At 48.3% G+C, this 16971-nt stretch overlaps 1 long non-coding RNA gene across 1 annotated transcript in view; it reads right to left on the bottom strand.

Annotated features, from left to right (window-relative positions):
* Window positions 1-907: 907 nt before the first annotated feature.
* LOC309828551 overlaps window positions 908-16971 on the bottom strand; it is a 137176-nt gene continuing 121112 nt past the window's right edge. The window contains exon 3 of the long non-coding RNA XR_014297324.1: window positions 908-998. This is a non-coding gene — a long non-coding RNA (uncharacterized lncRNA). The remainder of the gene's footprint in view (window positions 999-16971) is intronic.

Here is a 16971-nt window from a genome sequence, read left to right as displayed (position 1 = left end):
ATACCTATTTTATCTTAAAAAAGAAAAAGACCCTGTCTTTCTTGTTCACTGAGGTATCTCCAGAGTCTAGTACAGTGACTGTCACAAAGGGGTCTCTTAATATGTCCTGAAGAATGAGTGGCGAACGAAGGATTCTCTGTTGAGGATGGTACCGGCTGAGTGAGCACTGAAGACCAACACTGGAGGTGATGAAGCCCTTTCTAACACGGACGGGACAAGAGGACAAGGTGAGTGGTGCCAGTCTCCAGGGAGAATTTATACAAAAAAGAAAATCAGAGTCACGACAGCCATCTCCAAATCCAAAGAGAGGGTCATGTGGAAGAGTCTTTGAAAGCCCAGGCTTTGTGGGTCCATGTGGCAGAGCAGAGGAGAGAAGATAGAAATTTCAGAGAGGAAGAATTTCTCAATATTAGGAAGAATTTTCTAACAATTCGTTGCTCAACATTGGCCGGGAATTGGCCTGGCTTATCCTCTAAGGCCCTTTATGACCCTGTGTGGGACAGGAGACTGTCCAGGGAGTCCCAGAACATGAGTGGACCATCCTTCCAATTCTATCCTATCCCAGAGATTCCTTCATCCAAAATTCCCTGGATACCCGATCCCCAAAAGATCTCCCAAGGTCCCAGATTCAGGAGGTGGTGGAGGAATAATGAGAGCTTCAGTCCCCAGAAACTCAATCCAGTGTCCTTTCTGCTCCACCATCGGCCTCTCCATTAGCCGAAATGAGCACGTTTTGCCCCATTAGGCTGACATGTACTTTTTCAGTCTACCCATGTCCCAGTAAACCCCATTTTCCCAGCATATGGCAAGGGATTACAAAAGCATAGAGAATTAGTTCAAATGAAAATGCCGAGACTTTCCAGGAAAAGGGAGGCAAGCTCACCTTGGCCTCCGCAGCAGATGGTCGGGTTGGGGGCCTGGCTCTGGGGGCTTCTCCTGCGGCCGGCCAGTCGTGCTGCTCTCATGCTGCTGGGCAGGTGGGAAGAGGAGGCCTAGTTCTGTGGGAAAAAGAGAAAGAAAGGTCACTTCTTCATCGTCTGCTCCCAGCTCTCCATCACCAGCCTGCCAAGGACACTATCCAGAAGCCGCGGGAGCTCACGAGGCTGGCCTCAGCCACTCTCATGTCATTGGGGAGCAGACAGGCGCAGGACGAATGTTTACCACGCCCTCCGATGTGCCAGGCAGGGCTCTAAGGAACGAGGCTACAAAGATGAATCAGATGCAGTCCCTGCTTTCAAGCAACAGCCTAGCGAGAGAGAGAGAGAGAGAGAGAGAGAGAAAGAAAGAGAGAGAGAGAGAGAGAGAGAGAGAGAGAGAAAGAGGGAGAGAGAGAGAAGAGAGAGAGAGACATACACATGTTTCACTACAAGATAATTTGGTAAGTGCTGTGATTTCCCCAAGTTCATTCAACAGCCTACCTGTCCCACAGGGAGCAGAGGCAGCTTACAAGTGCTACAGCACAGGGCTTCTCAAGCTCTTTGTTATGAAGGACCAGTTCTTTGTTTTTAATTTCTGATCCATCACGGATGAACACTTTTTTTTTTTTTTTTTTTTTGCGATACACGGGCCTCTCACTGTTGTGGCCTCTCCTGTTGCGGAGCACAGGCTCCGGGCGCGCAGGCTCAGCAGCCATGGCTCATGGGCCCAGCCGCTCCGCAGCATGTGGGATCTTCCCGGACCGGGGCACGCACCCGTGTCCCCTGCATCAGCAGGCGGACTCTCAACCACTGCGCCACCAGGGAAGCCCACGGATGAACACATTTATAAAATATAAGAAAAGGAACTGGTAGAAAAATGAAATGACAAAAATATTCATAGAGTACAAGCCTACTTCTTAATGATTCAACAGCTTACTCTGTCAAATCGGCATGAGAGTTTCTAAGCGCTTCCTCTCAATTTCTGTACTGATCTCGTGGACCGGTTAACAGCTTGCAGACCAGCACCATTCCACAAACCACAGCTGAGAAGCATTGCTATAGGAAACGTTTGTAAAGAGTGCAACCTTCCTGAGATGTCTGGCTGAGCTCTTGGTTCAGAGAGGGTGGTTGGAAATAAAAATGATGTCAAATTCACCCTCTGGACTATAGTTCAGACTGTTCAGAGAGTCTCTCTCCAAGAAGGAGAGTTACAGCAGGGACTTTGGGAAAGTGTGGTGGGGGGGGTGTCTGAGGTGGTGGCACCAACACACTGGGTTCACGGGAACCTGGTCAGAAGTTGTGCCTGGAGCCCTGTCCTGCTCTACCTTGAACTTCCAATTGTAACTATGGCAACCCCAGCCGAAGCTACTGCCCGGAATGGGAAGAACAAAAGTGTCATCTATTAAAATGGACTGGGACGTTTCAAAAAATAAAGCATTTCCAAAATGTCAAGAGGGCTGCTGGCGTTCATTCCTACCATTTAATGTTATAAAAATGATGTTTTTTAAATTGAGAAATCTTTTGTCTGTGACAGCCAGCTCCCAAAAAAGCCTTTAAATGCCTATTGCCTTAATACTTGAGGGAGAGATTACAAGTCATTTTCCCCCATTTGAACGCTTAAGAGAAAGTGCTCATTCCTCTAAACTCTCAGCTTTTATGTAGTTCTTATTTTAAACTCTAGAAGATATCTCTGTAGAAGAAAAAATTCCCTTTTCAAAGTCTTTTTTTTTTTTTAAGTGCGTACACACATACACTCTCACTCGCTGCTTCAAATGCTAAGTCATTTGCAATTTGGGAGTTTGCTGCTCATGAAATTCTAGCGATAAGCACATCATAAACATTCCTATAGCAAGGGAATGCTTTGGAAGCGATGTCTGTGATGTTACCAAGATTGTCTATCATCTCTGAATGTTGGCTAAGTGAAGGTTACAGGAATAACTATTTATGTATAAATAAGTCAACAGAGTAACTGGCAACTTCAATAGCAGATCTTACCAAGAAGCTAAACCATGGCACGAGGTGGGAAGCAGGGATGGACTTCCCTCAGTTTCCATGAGTGTTTCATCCTTATTCTCAACATGGGAAAATAATTCTCCAGGCTCCCCGACAGGAGCAATAGTTCTTGGAATCACTCATGGGCAAGATTAAGCTTAGACCACACAGCCAACTTTTATAGATCAGGTGCTGGGCTAGATTCTAGTGTCCTCAATATGGGTTCTTCTTCAAAGAGACCCAAGGAAGACATATAAACAGGCGATTACAATCCCCCTTTCCTGCAAGAAGAGTATATTGGCTGGAGTTAAGGTAAAGGAAATGAAGTTAACTAGCTCAATCCATCTATCCAACCATCCATTGGTCCATCCATTGTTGACTGAGTGCCTAGTATATAGCAGGCAAGTGCAAACCACTAGGCATACAACAGTTGAGACCAATGTGGTCCCTGCCTTCATGGAGCTTATCCTCTAGTGGGGAAACCAACATTAATAAATTAGAAATAACTATAATAGCGGTGCTCTGAAGAAGTATGATTACTGCTATAATAGCATATGTCAGGGGTAGATCTAGCCACAGGAAAGGGTCAGTGGTGCTTTCCTAAAGAATTAGTCTTTAATCTGAGCCCTAAGAATAAATTAGTGAAACAAAATAGGGTGGGGGCAGGAGGGAAAAGACAGAAAGAAAAGGTGTTGCCAGCACAATGAATAGGCTGTGCAAAGTTCCTGTGACGGAAGGAACACGGCACATTCTAGCGATGAAAGGAGGCTCTCAATAAGGACCGAATCGGTTCTTGACCCACAGCATGCTTCCATTGTGATGGTATCCAGACCATGCATTATAGATGTGCAGGTTTTTCCAAAAGTGCCCAAGAAGTTACTTAAGGCGAACCAGGAAAGTAAGGTGCATGTCAGCTAATTCTCCCTCTTCCTAAGCTGGCACGAGGCATCCAACACAGGGGCCACCTTATCCTCCCTCCCATTTTATAGCAAGTTTTGGGACTCATCTATTTTTTTCTTCAACAGTGGTAACTTGGCCAAATCCAATTTGACCAGTGGTGAAAATGAGTTGGTCAGGGCTGACGTAGACTGACAGTGGATGTGGGTTTTGGGATGTGAACGAGCGTTCTATTATTTTTAATTTTTTTTTGCGGTACGCGGGCCTCTCACTGTTGTGGTCTCTCCCGTTGCGGAGCACAGGCTCCGGACGCGCAGGCCCAGGGGCCATGGCTCACGGGCCCAGCCGCTCCACGGCATGTGGGATCTTCCCGGACCGGGGCACGAACCCGCGTCCCCTGCATCGGCAGGCGGACTCCCAACCACTGCGCCACCAGAGAAGCCCAGCGTTCTATTATTAAATGACTGCTGGAGAAGCCTCGTGGTGAATGTTACTCGACGGAAGGTCATACAATTTCATGCACAGAACATGAGCTTTGGGGCCAAGCAGACCTGGGTTCAAATCTGACCCCGCCCCTCACTGGCCATTTGGCCTGGTTCTTTCATAAAATGGAGTTAGCAGTGCCTTCCTTGCTGTGAGATTAGCAAGAGCACAGGTCCTACAATGAGCACATTTCCTGGCTCCCAGCTGGCCCTGGGTAAGTGTCAGCATTACTATCACACAGCAGTGTGTGGGGACAGCCATACTCCTCCTCAACGTGAAAATCAACAGGAATCCATGAAACAATTTCCCAGCTGGTACTGGGGTGCAGGGGTCCCGATGACTCACAGTTTCTTGGTGTGTGACCTCATGGGTCCCCTGCCACTGTGCTGAGAGTTCCCAGCGGGAAGTCCCCCTGCACCAGGGCTAACGGGCACTGAGTCTCACCTCGGTGGCCCCAGGCCCACCCTCTCTGGATGCCACCCCAGGACTTACAGGGAGCTCCACCCAGGGGCTCCGGGCCGGCAGCCAGCAGACTTGGGTTCTAGTTCCACCACTAACGGCTGGGGTTCCCTTGGACCAACAGCCGAGTTCCAGAAGGGAGAGGAGATGCAACAGCTACCACACCCTGAAGGCCTAAACACAGGCCAGGCCTGGTGCTGGCCTTCCCAAGAAGCACCCGAATAGTCACAACAGTCCTGTGGGGTCACTGTTGGTATCACCATGTTACAAGTGAGGAAACTGAGGCCTGCTGGTTTGTCCCAGACCACAGAACTAAGTGACGGAACCAGAACGGGAAGCCGGAAAGCCCTTCCTCTCTACCATGGCACTGCCTTACGGGCATGGAAATCTTACTTAGGTCTTTCCCACACGACCAGTGAGGACACAGCCCTGGAAGGCTCTGTGATTTTCCAGGGAGCCACAGGCAGCAAGCCACCAGGCAAGGCCAGACTCTGCCCCATGCCCCACATGGCTGTCTGGGTCTCAGTTTCCCTTCTGTACACAGTGGTGACTAATGATGCCTTACAGACCCCACTGCTGTTAGAGTTAAGGGGAGAATGAAGATTTAAGAGTCTTGGGAGAGAAAAACTACTATAGAGACATGAACACTTTAAATGGGTACTGAGAGGCTCAAACCCAAGAGGAAGGGCTCCTGTTGGCCACAGAGCAGTTGAAACAAAAACTGGACAGGAGCAGGGTGGCAGCCGGGGGAGGGGAGGGGACACAGGAGACAAACTGTGGAGCTTCTGAAATGGGAAGCAGGACCCAATGAAGTGTGAAGAATTCCCTCCATGCCACCCACAATAAATTAGAAATTGGCACAGATTTTTAAAAGAAGGAAAAGCAGGAGGGGGAGGAGAAGAAATTGAGGAGGAAGAGGAATTAAATCTGTAGATTTAACCTAAGAACATCTAAGAAACAGGGTGGAGGGTCATCAATGCAATGAGAATCTTAGACTCCAGTCATGTGGGGGCCACTCATTCTGTCAAACAAGTTCTCCTGTACAGAGATGATGGTGACACGGAAGAAGATCTAATTTTCAAGGGAGACACATTCTATCAACAGATGGGGAGGCCTGGAAGCTTTTCCAATGTGGTGAAAACTCCCATTCTCTCTCCAACCATCTCTCCTCTTCTGTAGATGCCCCACTCTTACCTCCATGGAGGTTGAGAAAAGAATAATTTATAGGCACTAGAAGAGGGCATTCCTGCTCAGACCATTATGAGAGATAGGTGGCCACTTCATCAGGTCTCCATGCACCTGGTTATTCCAGAACACAGAAGCTGGGGTATTCGACCAATATCACAGCAGCTCAAACACTGAGAGCATATCAGACAGACTTCTCATAGGCTGACAATGGATGGCGGACCACCATCCACTCTCCAACCTCCTCAGGCCTCCTATTCCCTTGCTCACAGCTCCAGTCAGCTTGTCTTTCAGGTCTTCACACACTCCAAGCTCTTTCTTACCCCAGGACTTTTGCACATGCTGGTCCCTCTCTGACTGGGATGCTCTTCTCCTAGCTCCCCCCTCATTAACATCTAGTTAGCTTTCAAATACAGCTTCAGTGAGACTTCTTGGACTCTCCAGAAACGCAAGTGTGCAACAGCACTTATCAAAGTTGCAATTAATTAATTATGTGATTAACGAGGGGGCCTCCCCAGTCAGACTGTAAGCTCTCTGAGGGCATGAGCAAGTGTCTGCTTTTTGCACCATCGTGTCCCATGGGTGAGCACAGCAGTTTGTTTGCACATCAAAATCACCTGGGGAGCTTTAAAAAACACAGATGCTTGGGGTTCACCAAAACCCATTAGACAATAGTGCTTAAAGCTGGTCAGGTGTTGTGACATGTGGCCAAGGCTGAGAACCTAAGGAGGCCACAGGTGCTGGGCTTCTGTCCTAGAGCAATCTTGAAGTGGCCCAGGGAGTTACAGTAGGACCTTGCTCCCTTTGCTTGTGGATACAATGCATCGTTTAAATGTTGTTTTCCACCCCAGAGATTATATTCGAGGAAATTCCGGAAGAGGGAAACAAAATCCTCATTGTTAGAGAGGAATACTATTCCTTTCATGAAGCACTCCCACGATAACCCCCTCCCCGACACTCCTCTGCCCGCTAACCCTGGTTTATCACCTTTATCCTCAGAGCCACAGGATTAACCTGATGTGTTCCTGAAATACACTTTAATATTTGGGGGGATAACCCCTAATTTTAAAAATTAAATCAGGCCCAGCTATACTATCTGGTGGAGTGCAAAACTTCACATTAAATTTTATTAAAACAGAAGAATTCAAAGCCAGTTCGTGACGGGACAGGCCCTCCAGGCCAGCCCCAAGCCGCAGGTAGAGGTGCTTTGCAGTAACTTGCCCATGGGGGCACTGGGGTGGGGGAGCTCCCCTGGGTCATCTGCACTGATCTGGCCTTTCCAGCACAAGCTGAGAACAAGCTGTCCCTATCCTCTCAGTTCCCCTTACTAAAGGGGAGGGAGTAAGTGCTACGTGCTAAATGTTCTGTCCCTCCCCCACCAATTCATATGCTGAAATCCTAACCCCCAAAGGTGATGCTATTAGTAGGTGGGGGCTCTGGGAGGTGCTTAGGCCATGAGGGTGGAGGTCTCATGAATGGGATTAGTGCCCTTATCAAAGAGATCCCGATAGCGCCCTCACCCCTTCTGCCATGTGAGGACACAGTGAGAAAGTATTAGCAATGCACCAGGAAGAAAGGGCCCTCACAGAACGCGACCATGCTGGCATGTTGATCTTGGACATCCAGCCTCCAGAAAGGTGTGAAATAAATTTCTGTTGTTTATAAGCCATCCTCTGTGGTTTTTCGTTATGGGCTAAGACAGTAAGATGTGTGAAAAAAAATCCAACCTCTTAAACACACTCAAATTAACAACTCCAATCCTCTGATGGGTTTCACCAGCCCAACGAAAGCACCGTCTGACTGAGTCCCAAGTCCCATGCCTCTGTGAGACGTAGACCATCACTTAACCCAGTGCAGGGCAAGCTCTCCTGAATACAGCTCTAGCGCCCATAGGGACCACCTGGGGAAGTTAAGAATGAAGCTTCACCTTGCACCCACTATGTTGGTAATAATAAAATAATAACAAGTGTTGGTGAGGATGTGGAGAAATTGGAACCCTTCTGCACTGCCGGCAGGAATGGAAAATGGTGCAGCTGCTTTAGAAAATAGTGTGGCAGTCCCTTAGAGTTATCAATGACCCAGTAACCCTACTCCTAGGTGTAAACCCAAAAGAACTAAAAACAGGCACTCCAACAAAAACGTGTTCACACATGTTCAAAGAAGCTCTGTTAACAATAGCCACAAAAGTGGAAACGACCCAAACGTCCATCAACTGGCTAACAGATAAATCTGGTATCGACATACAATGGAATATTATTCAGCCATAAAAAAGAATGAAGTTCTGATACATGCGACAACATGGATGACCCTCGAAAACATTAAAAGAGTCAGACACAAAAGGTCACATATTGAATGATTCCCTTTTTTTTTTTTTTTTTTTGGTACACGGGCCTCTCACTGTTGTGGCCTCTCCCGTTGCGGAGCACAGGCTCTGGACGCACAGGCTCAGCGGCCATGGCTCACGGGCCCAGCCGCTCCGCGGCATGTGGGATCTTCCCGGACCAGGGCACGAACCCATGTCCCCTGCATCGGCAGGCGGACTCTCAACCACTGTGCCACCAGGGAAGCCCTGAATGATTCCTTTTATCTGAAATACCCAGAAGGTAGGTAAGTCCATGGAGATATCAAGCAGACCAGTGGTTGCCAGGGGCTGGGGCTGGTAGGAGAATGAGGGGTGACTGCTTAATGGGTATGGGGTTTCCTTTTGGGGTGATAAAAATGCCTTGGAACTAGACAGAGGTGATGGCTGCACAACACTGAGAACGCACTAAATGCCGCTGACCTCTATACTTTAAAATGGTCAGTGGTTAATTTTATGCTGTGCGAATTTTACCTCAGTTAAAAACAACAATAAACAAAGCTTCCAGGGCCCCACCGTGAGAGGCTCTGACTCAGTAGGTGTGGGCTGGGCCCAGGGATCTGCTTTTCCAAAGAACATCTGAGTGATTCTGACATGGGGGTCTCAGGCATGGCCTAAACGTTAAGGGCTGATGTGTGTAAATGATGCCTTTACTTTAGATGAATCAGTAACACCTGCTGCTATTTCCTGAGTGCCCAGTACGGGCCAGGCAGGCACTGGGCTTGGTGCTTTCAAATACAGTGTCTCAGAATCACACTGCAAGCTGGGAATGATCACTGTTTTGTTTTATAGTTGAGGAGACTGAGGCTCAGAGAGGTTAAGTAAGTTGCCCAGGGCACACAGCTGAGTAACAGTGGATTCATACCAGTATCTGTCTGACTCCACAGACCACAGTTTCCCCATCACCCCATACTACACCACAGTGTCTTTTAACAAGCCCTTCCAGGCAGCAGAAATGTCATTTTTGTGTTTATATGCTCTTTAGGTTAGAGACTTAGGTCATCTTACTAAAATGGAGGTCCTTGGTATCTCCTGGGAATTCACTAGAAATGCAGACTCTCAGTCCTCACCCCAGGTTTGCCGAATCAGACTCTGCTCTCCCCAGATGACTTGGGTGACACTAAAGTGTGAGCCGCACAGGTTTCTCTAGAGCTGTGCTCTCCAATATGGTAGCCACTAGCCTATTTAAGTGGCTATTTAAATTAAAACTAATGGGGACTTCCCTGGCAGTCCAGGGGTTAAGACTTCGCCTTCCAATGCAGGGGGTGTGGGTTTGACCCCTGGTCGGGGAGCTAAGATCCCACATGCCTTGGGGCCAAAAAACCAAAACATAAAACAGAGGCAATATTGTAACAAATTCAATAGAGACTAAAAAAAGGGTCCACATAAAAACAATCTTAAAAATAAAATAAAATTAATTAAAATGAAATAAACTTAAAAACTCAGTTCGTCAGTTGTACCAGCCACATCTGAAGTGTTCCACAGCCACATGTGACAAGTGGCTACCACTGGGCAGCAGAAAATAGAACATTCCATCAGTGCTGTGCTACAGCAGGCTCTCTTGAACTTGGCACCACTGACATTTGGGGCTAGATAATTCTTTGTTGCGGGGGGTGGGTGTGGCGAGACTTCCAGCACATGGTAGAGTAGTAGTTTGCAACCTGGGATGATTTCGTCCCTCGAGGGAATGGCAATGTCTGTAGACATTTTTTGGTTGTCATAGCTGGGAGGTTCTGTTGGCATCATATGGGTAGAGGCCAGGGATGCTGCTAAACATCTTACATCCTACAGTGCACAGGACAGCACAACAAAGAATTATCCGGTCCAAAGTGTCAGTGGTGCCAAGGTGAGAAGCACCCAGCTAGAGTAATCAAAAATACATGGCCATTCTCAGTAAAACCGGAGGCAGGAGACTCACGACACCAAAGTGCCCACCCCCCTCCTTTGCCAAATTCAGAACCGGAGAAGAGTATCTATTTTCGCCAAGAATGCAGAGTAAGAAGTCCTGGTTTCCAGAATAATCGACGAACTCATTACTAAAATGAGGTCCCTACACTTCAAATCCCAAGGGCTGGGAAATGAAGAAGTTAATTTTTGATGTTTGGAATGTGTGATAAATTCCACAAGAAACCACAATCTGCCTATCGGTCAGGTGTGGACACATCGTTCGTTCGTTCATGTATCTATTTACTTAAAAGTATTTATTGAGCACCTACCATATGTCAGGTACTCTTCCAGCGTTGAAAGCAGAACGGCCAATAAAACAAACCAGGTCCCTGCCCTTGTGGAGCTGGCATCCTAGTGGAGGAGACCAGCAGGACCCAAGTAAACAAATACACCAGCAGTGGAATGGGTATGATCAGTGCTACGAAGGGGAGGGGTGCAGGAGTGATGGGGGATGGGTATCTGAGGTCACCTATCTGAAGTGTCCTGGGGCAACTGAAAAGGTGTCATCTGGCAGAGACCTGAATGAACTGAGATTGTACCAGGTAATTCGAGGAGGGACAAGAGTTCCAAGCAGAGGGAACAGTGGCTGCTGACTCCTCTGGCGAAACAAGCTTTCTGGAGCTGGAAAAGGCCGGCATGTGAGGTTGGCAAGGCAGGAACGGGCCAGGTCACGGGGATAGGAAACCACTGGAGGGCTCAGAGCAGAGGAGAGGTGGGGCTTGATCAGCTTTTCACATAGAGAACAAACTATAGGAGGATAAGAGTGGAAAAGGCCAGACCTGTGACGAGGCTGCTACAGTCTTCCAGGCAAGAGATGGTGATGGCTTATTATTAGTTAATTAATTAATGAAATCATTAATATTAATACTAGCTCTCTACTTGGCCAATGTTATTAATACTCTATCTCAGATATATTACAGGTAGACTCAGCATGATGTTCAAGCTACTTCTATGGAGAAATGCATTCTGAGTTCCAAATGATCAACTTGAAACCTTTTCCATCCACCTGGGTTGTAAGTCGGGGACCGTGTGACCTGGGAGAAGACAGCAAGAAAGGGAGTTGGGGGGTTAGGGAATTTTAGCAGGAGGAAAAAGGGTGTATGCCCCCAAATCCCCCTTTCTCTAGAACCATCAGAGGTGTCTGAGAGGGGCCTTCCAATTCTCCCAAGAGTTGTCGGGTAGCAGATGGGTGAGAACCAGCAATTCTGCTACAGGCAGAACAGAAGGGAAAGGACCAGATCTTCCGGAAGGACAGCACTGCAGCTGTGAGTGAAGGAGGGTGTGGAGTCTTTTCCAAAAGCAAGGGAGTCTCTACTTCTGGGGTTTCTGAGGTTCTAGGGCATCACAGGGTCAGGGCACCAGTCACAGAATCGGCAGATTTAGGGCAGAAGAACCCAGCTGTGCCGGTTACTAACTGCACAGCATTGAGCGTGCTGCTGTTGACCTCCGTGACCCTCTGTAAAAGGAAACGACACCTCTGCCCCTCAGAGTGGTAGTGAGGGGTCAAGTCAGATGATGCCCGCGCCGAGGGTGATGACAACTTCCAGGCCACGTGCCGAGGTCTGGGCACGCCCATCTTCTGGAGCAGGTGCAGAACCCACCATCCTCCACGGCATGAGGTTCTGTGCTATACACATGCCCAGGTAGTTCAGCTTTACACATAAAAAGGTGCTTCTCTTTCATTAATTCCTTTATTCAACACGCATTCACTGGGTCTTAGCGCCAAACATGGAAGAAACAGAGAGTAAGATGCAGCCTTCACACCCCAAGAACATGGGCAGCGGGGGCGGCTGGAGACATGAGAAGACGTTTCTCCGATTCTCCTTTTCCCTCAGGGCCTGGTGACCACTGTCCAGGTAGTTTTCATACCTTTTGACTAGAGCCACCAGCCTGCTGGGGCCTTGTCTACCAGCAGCCTGCAGGGCCAACCTTGGGGGCAGTGCCCTCTCTCTTCTCCAGACTGGCAGGCCATCCTGGTCATTTCTGCTGGAGCAGAAAAGGATGGTGAGGAAAAGGCAGGGCTGGCTAGGCAGAGGGAAGCCGGGAGAAGCGCTGGCCTTCAGCGAGGCCTTCCTTCCAGCCCCACTTCCTGCCCCCAGTGGACACGGCTCCAGATGGGTCAGGGGCCTCTCTGACCCCCAGCTCACCTAGGGCGCAGCATCTCTCTGGCGTTTCCCAAGAAACGTCTTCAAGAGAAGGCCCCAGCTCTGAGTCATCTGCAGCAGAGATAAGACCTTGTAAAAATAACTCCAAGTATGAGGCTCCTCCTGTATTCACATTATTCACGATACAAAGAACAAAAAAGCAGGGCAGGAAGCAGAGGAGGAAAAGTGTCGTTCCCATCAGTTTTCTTCACATGACAAGCAGCCAGGGACTCACTTGCTGAGCCCCACTGCGCTCTCTCTCCGCGGAGCGAATTACATAAGCCGGCGAGAGGGGCTTCTTGGCAGCCTTCTGACTCTGCCACCCACCCGTCTTCATCTCTCAACTCCAAATCCGAGGCTGGGTGCCTCGGATAATAGTGCTCATGTAAACATGATGAAGCAACTAGGTTTGCTCCCACAGGGCAGTCAGGAAAGGCCTTGGGGGGGCGGTGAGAGTTGAGCTGAGGCCCAGATGACCAAGTGAAAATCTGAGTGGAGAACACTGGACATTCAGCAGGGACAGTTGAAGCAATGGCCCCGAGGCAAGGATCAGTGTGCACACGGCAGGCACAGTGGGTGGGACAGAGCAGAGGAGTGGTGGGGGGGCAGGGGGTCCCCGACATGTAGGGTAGTGGTTCTCAGCCTGCAGTGATTTCGTCCTCCAGAGGATATCTGGCAATGTCCGGAGACATAGCTGGTTGTCACAGCTGGGGACATGATACTGGCATCCAGTGGGTAGAGGCCAGGGATGCTGCTAAACATTTTTGAATGCACAGGTCAGCCCCCCTCAACAGAGAATTATCGGGCTCAAACATCAATAGTGCTGAGGCTAAGAAGCCCTGGTATAGGGTCTCTCAAGTCACCGTAAGGAGTCCATGTGCACACACAGGACTAACCGGTGCCTGTGCCTGCCGGAGTGTGGTCCTTACACATGCGCGTACATCACGTGCACGTCCAGGGTATGTGTGTTGAGATGAAAGAGAGGATGCTAGGACCAGATCTCAGAACACAGGAGCCAGGGCGGAGGCAAAGAGCTGGGATAAGGTTCCTCCAACCTAATTGGGAGCTAAGAGGAAGGTCCTGGAACAAGGACAGAGGAGGTTGAATACAGGGAAGCATGGAAGCTATGGGCAAGCAGACGGAGGCCACGGGGAGCTGTTTTCAAGCAGATGATGTCCCTTGAGAGTCAAGACAGGGCCCTGGGTGAAGGGAGAGGGGCCACCCTGTCCTAGTGAAGGGGCTAAGAGCTGGAGAATGCAACAGGTCTGATGAGTGTGGAGGGCACAAGCTGAGGCAGTGTGTAGACAGCCCAGGAATGAAGAACAAAATCACCAGAAGAAACAGCCAAGGGCTGAAGAGAAGGGACTCAGGTGGGCAGGACATGGGTGGAGGCCCCCAAACCCAATCACTCAATACCTGGAAGAGGCAAATGAGGAGCCCAGAGGGTTCCTGGACAGTTACAGGCATTTGGGTATGATCTTGAATTTGGTTACGACTACAGAATGGGTTGTTCTCTGCTCCGTTGGGGGGCAGGGGCACCTGGAGGTCAGGCCACCGGGCTGGTGGTCCAACACAGAGAGCACTTTAGGGTGCAAGTGATTTCATTTCTCCCCAAAGTCAAGTAAGCCCACCGGGGAGAGGCCGAGATGACCAATGCCTGTGACACGCAGTTAACCCCGGGCGCCTCTCCTCCTCACCCTATTGATAATCTAGATGATTCATTCGGAGAGGCTGGTCCCGCCTCAGCGGAAACAGAATCTAGATGAGGTTCTCATCACTTAGAAATGAGAAGAATTTCTCAGTGGAGAAGCAGGCTGGAACCCTTCCACAGTCGCTATGTAAAGAAGCCTTTCTAATTTGGGGGAGGGTGAGCAGGACAGGCTGCCTCAGAGGGACTTGTTCCGACAGAATTGGTGGTGGAATCCTTGGGTCCATGCCTATGCCCACAAGCGGGCAGACGCCCTCATTACCACTCGCACTCAGCGCTGACTCCCTTCCCCTATAGTTTTAAAATAACGCTTATTCTCCTCCACCTAGAAAGCATGCTCACTGTAAAAGTTTTAAACATACGCAAGAGAAAAAGAAAAGCCACTCATAATCCCATCGTTTTGTGAGAATATTTCCTTTTTTTTTTTTTTTGCTAAACTTTTAAAATACGATGGTTGAGATCATATTGTATATGTAGGTTTCTATTCCGTTTCTAACGTGAGCATATGGCCGTGTTATTAAACTATTAGCTTTAATCATTGAAATAATCCACTGAAAATATGGTATAGTTTCTAATGTTACGAGAGGCAGAGCGCAGATCCTCTGAGGACTTATTTCATCTAATGCAGGTATTTTAAGGGACCCCTGAGCATTGAATACAGGAGTTGTCCCCATATTCTGAGCACTTACTACATGTGCCAGGTACTCGGCCTCCTACCGTGTCAGGTGGCAGTGGAGATTAGAGGTGGGGATGGCTTAGTACCATACTGTCACATGCAATATGCATTCCTTGTCTCCAGACTTGGGACCTGTACACTTCACTTGGTTGAGGGTCATACCCCATCCCACTCTTCTCACAGAAAAACTGCGGACTCCTCACTCAGTTAAGGGGCAGCTGTAGGTCCCGCCTCGGCACAGGGAATGTAGAAGGACCTGGGTTAGGTCCTGAGAGGCAAGGAAAAGTAGGCAATGGAAAAGCTCTGGAATGGTCATCAGGTGTAGGGATCGGTAGTGGTTGGTCAACCACAGCCTGCAGGCCAGCTAGCCACCTGTTTATGTAAATAAAGCTTTATCGAAACACAGCCACACCTATTCATGTCAATAGTGTCTATGGCTGCTTTGGGCCACAATAAGCAGACTTGAGCAGTTGTGACAGAGACCACATGGCCCGCAAGCCTAAAACATTTACTACTTGGCTCTGTAAGACAAAGTTTGCTGACCCCTGTGTTTGGAGGCCAGCCGTCCTCCAAAATCTGTGTTCCCCCTCATTTAGTTGAGAGTTGTCACTGAGAGGCAGCTGCCTAGCCCAGAGCTACACCTCCCAGCTCCTCCCGTGACAAGGTGGGACCCGTGACTAGAGCTCACCAATGAAATGTGGGCGAAGAGGTCTCTGTCATTTGGGGGCCAAGATTGTTAAGAAGTGGGTGAGCCTTCACCACCTTGTTTTTTCCCTTCCACCTGAACACAGTGGACTCCTAGGCTCAGTAGCAGTGTTTCTCAACCTTCTTTCATCACTGTTGCCCTTGTAAGGAGCGTTTTCAGATACTTTTTTCCTAGGTGTCTTCTTCCGCCTAGGAAATTTTAATACACTGTTTATCTGTTTATGTACCAAATGTATATCTGTGATTTATGTATTAAAATGAGATTTTTTTGGCCCCAAGAGCTAATTTTGCCCCCCTAAGCGTGATACTGCCCCAGTTGAGAATGTATCCTCTAAGGTACAGCACAGTCACAAGATGGACGGTGCCTGGGTCCCTGAATTACTTTGTGGAAGAACGCCAGTCATGCCAGGACAGCTGCATTTGACTGTTAGAGCTGCAAGAAATCACTTCAATCGTGGTAAGCCCCTGAGAACTGGGAGATGATTACGGCAGCTACCACTGCCTTAACAGTGTTAGTACAAGATCTAAATTTGATAGTTAAAAGAAAATTATGAATTGGATAAACATGTTGATAATACAAGGAACTTCTAAATCCTAAAAGAGGTAAATTTAGGATTAAAAACACCTACTTTAGATGGTGGACAACAAATTAACTGCATTCATTTATATTCTTTCCATCTAGACACATCATCACCAAGATGAGAGTGAAATAAGTTTTTTTAAGACATAATTTCAAACAACAGAGGGAACAGGTAAGGGCTACTGGAAAAGAGGTTGGGACAACTTTGTGGAAAAGAGACAGAGTATGAAAGATTAGAAACTGATGAGGCAGCCACAGGGAGCCTGACCCTGTAGTAGGCACAGATATTATGAGAGTCCATCAGCCTGGCAGAATGGCCAAGAGGCTCATGACTCAGAGCCGCCAAGGCAGCGGAGGGCAGGAATCAAATGTGAGGATGAAAAGGTGGTGGGGTGGGGGAGGCAGGGATGATATAAAATCTGATGTCAGAACAGTCGAGCCATTGGTACTCATGGGGCAGCCAGGTATCTACTCTCCCAAGCATTAAAAAAAAAAAAGGAACTTCCTTCTCGGAAGAAACTGAATGGACCCAAAGAAAAGGTGAGATCCAGGAAGCAGCAGAACTAACCTAGTATAACAGTACAGGAAAATCCCAAATGTCAATTGTGTAGCAGGCCTAGACAGCAACCAGGTCAAACTTGAGGAGGATAGAGAACTCTGGGGGGAAGGGAGAACATATAAAATACCCAATTGGCTAGAGAGTTTGGGAGGAAAAACAATGAGGATATGATAATAGCAATTGGTGGGGGGAAAAAACGAAGGCAATGACATACTCTTGGAAAAATATAAAGCCACATATATAAAGGAAATACATATTATGGACTCCAAAGAGGACAACAGATCAGGCATCAGGGTCACACACTTAAACGCCTTCAGGGTCAGGTAAATAAGTAAATGAACACAGCAGGCTAGGAGTCTG

The sequence above is a fragment of the Grampus griseus genome, assembly GCF_964374135.1.
Source record: "Grampus griseus genome assembly, chromosome: 10".
Taxonomy (NCBI): Eukaryota; Metazoa; Chordata; class Mammalia; order Artiodactyla; family Delphinidae; genus Grampus; species Grampus griseus.
This window is presented reverse-complemented; position numbering and strand designations above follow the sequence as displayed.